Source organism: Penaeus chinensis, chromosome 3 (genome assembly GCF_019202785.1).
Source record: "Penaeus chinensis breed Huanghai No. 1 chromosome 3, ASM1920278v2, whole genome shotgun sequence".
In the NCBI taxonomy this organism is placed as follows: domain Eukaryota; kingdom Metazoa; phylum Arthropoda; class Malacostraca; order Decapoda; family Penaeidae; genus Penaeus; species Penaeus chinensis.
Genome location: NC_061821.1, coordinates 7,142,109 through 7,145,603, shown reverse-complemented (window position 1 = coordinate 7,145,603; position 3,495 = coordinate 7,142,109). Strand labels below are relative to the sequence as shown.

Genomic DNA, 3,495 nt, shown 5'->3' with positions numbered 1-3,495 from the left:
TAATTACTGTCAACAATTCTGCAAGAGTGATTTCATATTGTTTACATACAAATAAATGAATCGATCTATTTGAGTCGGTTGAGTATTTTTTTCCTGCGCCCACTTTCCCTTCTCAGCAATTTACGGAGTATTCTTCTCTGACTCGATCGTTGCTGGTGTGATGCGAAGTGCAGCGAAATATTTACAGAAATGTGAATGCATATACATACAAGTGTATGTATATGCATACAGTACATACATAATCATATATACAATACACACACACACACACACACACACACACACACACACACACACACACACACACACACACACACACACACACACACTCACACATATATATATATATATATATATATATATATACATATATATATATATATATATATATATATATATATATATATATATGTGTGTGTGTGTGTGTGTGTGTGTGTGTGTGTGTGTGTGTGTGTGTGTATGTATATATATAATAGATGTGTATTATATATAGTGTATATATACATATGCATATATGTATATACATACATATATATGTATATATATGTATATATATACATATATATGTTATATATGTATATACACACATACACACACACACACATACACACACACACACACACACACACACACACACACACACACACACACACACACACACATATATATATATATATATATATATATATATATATATATGTATATATATATATATATAAGATTACCTAAACAAGTACTCCCCTGGGGAAGGATCATGGGTCAGCCACCCCATTATAAAGACTCAGCCAACTACATGAAGTCAACATGACGCCAAGTAGTTCGTCAAACACCGCATCGGTGATGGCAAGAATATGGATATATATATATATATATATATATATATATATATATATATATATATATATATATATATATATATATATATATATATGTGTGTGTGTGTGTGTGTGTGTGTGTGTGTGTGTGTGTGTGTGTGTGTGTGTGTGTGTGTGTGTGTGTATGTTTATATGTTTATTAAACACACAGTTGTTGGCGTCACCCTCACTCTCGTTGTCACGTCTTGTATTCCTTGCCCTTCATTGCCGTTACGTCACCAAGGAGGATGTCACAGTCTTATGTATGATTCCTAAGTCATTGGCTCTTAATGAGGACAAACTTGTTTTGCTTAAAAAACAACTTATACGATAAAATACTTTGATCTCAGAGTTACTTAGTACATGAATCATATTCGTTTATTTGTTATTCTAAGTTTGCAATTTTTAAAAGAAAAATCCAGTTTGAAGGCTACGTTGCATACAAGATAAAAATTACCACGAATAATAGTCCAGTTAAAAAAATAAACACCTCGAAAGGACTGTTCACATCAAGACAAGTTCAGCTTACGAGTTTGAGAGGTTAAGGTAATCAACATCAAAAGTATATTCGAAATCAGCACTTTTTATCGTAATATGTCAGTTTATATAACAATATTTACTACTTAATTGCCTGAGTGGATTTTGGTTTTCCATGTCCTTTCTATGGACTGAACCGAATTCACATGAGAAGGAATTTTCATTTATATATATATATATATATATATATATATATATATATATATATATATGTATGTATATATATGTTATGTATATATAATGTGTATATATATATATATGTATATATATATATCATATATATATATATATCTAATCATATATGTGTGCCTCTGTGTATCTATATCTATATCTATCTATCTATCTGTTTATCTGTAATAAATATATAATATATAGACATGTGTGTGTGTGTGTGTGTGTGTGTGTGTGTGTGTGTGTGTGTGTGTGTGTGTGAGTGTGTGTGTGCATGTGTGGGCACGTATATGCATGTATGTATGTCTGCGTCCATATATACACAATGTAAGAAAAATAATCTCATGAAAATAGAGAAAAATCCACCACCGCTTTTCCGTTACACAACATCCCCCCAACACACACACACACACATAGCACCACCTCCAAAGCCACCCCCTTGGCATTTCCCTTCGCGTGCCCGCCGTCCCGTTTCCCAGCAACCGACATCAGCAACGAGGTCCAAGCAGCCAAGCACCGCACATCCCTTCTTGCTTTGCGTGGGCGTGTGCAACTGTGCATATGCATGTATATACAAGTGTGTGTATGTATAAATACACACATACAAACACACACACACACACACACATAAATATATATATATATATATATATATATATATATATGTGTGTGTGTGTGTGTGTGTGTGTGTGTGTGTGTGTGTGTGTGTGTGTGTGTGTGTATATATATATATACATATTTATATACGTATATGTATATATACTGGAAGCCACAGATGCTTGTCGTGCGGCTCGATTGTCAGGGGATCGCAACTTGCACCGTTCTCTGGTGCGCAGGACTAGGTCACTGTTGAGAAGGGATAAGGAACAGTTTATCAGTAATCTTGCAGAGTAGGTCGAAAGCCATTTCTTAGTAATTGACCTTCGTCCTGCCTACCAAGCCCTGAGAAAGCTGAACTCCAAGCCCTCCTCACAAACGACTGCAGTCCGCTCAGCAAGTGGCCAGTTAATCTCATATCCTGATGGGGTGCGTGTGCGTTGGGCTAAATATTTTGAGCAGTTGTATCAGGTTGATCCACCAACAGTTAACATGGATGCGGGTAATGTTGAGATTCCTCTGCAAGACCCACCCATCAGCGAGGATCCACCCTCCCTGAGTGAAGTCAGGGGGGCGATCTCCAAGCTGAAGAGTGGTAAAGCAGCAGGTGTTTGTGACATTCCAGCTGAAATGTTAAAGGCTGGTGGAAAACCTATGGCAAGGGGCTTGCATGCAGTCCTGTCTGCCATCTGACATTCCCCCTGACCTGCTGAGGGGTGTGGTCATCCTTCTCTGGAAGGGGAAAGGGGATAGGTGGGACTGCAGCAATCACCGAGGCATTACACTACTCAGTGTACCAGGCAAGGTACTCGTATACATTCTTCTGAGACGTATCAGAAACCACCTGCTGAGGCACCAAAGGCCGTTGCAATCTGGATTCACTCCTGTTAAGTACACAATAGACCGCATCCTGGCGCTTCGAGTCATTGTACAGCGCCGTCGTGAGTTCGGACGTGGGCTGCGTCCAAACGTTCGAACGCAAGAAGGCGTTTGATACGGTGCATCGCGAATCACTCTGGGAGATCCTGAGGCTAAGAGGTATTCCTACAAGGATTGTTGGAATAATAGCAAACCTGTATACAGGCACTGAAAGTGCTGTAAAGTGTGGTGGGGCCTGATCGAGCTTCTTCCCTGTTAGTTCAGGCGTGAGGCAAGGCTGTGTTCTTGCACCAACACTTTTCAGCACTTGCATGGATTGGATACTGGGTAGAGCTACTGTCCAAAGTCACTGTGGAACAACTCCGGGCAATATCAAGGTTACAGACCTTGACTTTGTTGATGATGTTGTCATTCTATCTGAATCTCTGGAAACCCTAGTAGCGGCTCTTGATGCATT

At 38.6% G+C, this 3,495-nt stretch overlaps 1 protein-coding gene across 2 annotated transcripts in view; it reads right to left on the bottom strand.

Moving 5' to 3' along the window:
• LOC125044230 (cartilage acidic protein 1-like) overlaps nt 1-43 on the bottom strand; it is a 14,572-nt gene extending 14,529 nt beyond the window's left edge. For both annotated transcript variants that reach the window (XM_047640774.1, XM_047640784.1), the window contains exon 1: nt 8-43. The gene's annotated coding sequence lies outside the window, so the exon portion shown is untranslated. The remainder of the gene's footprint in view (nt 1-7) is intronic.
• Nucleotides 44-3,495: the final 3,452 nt, after the last annotated feature.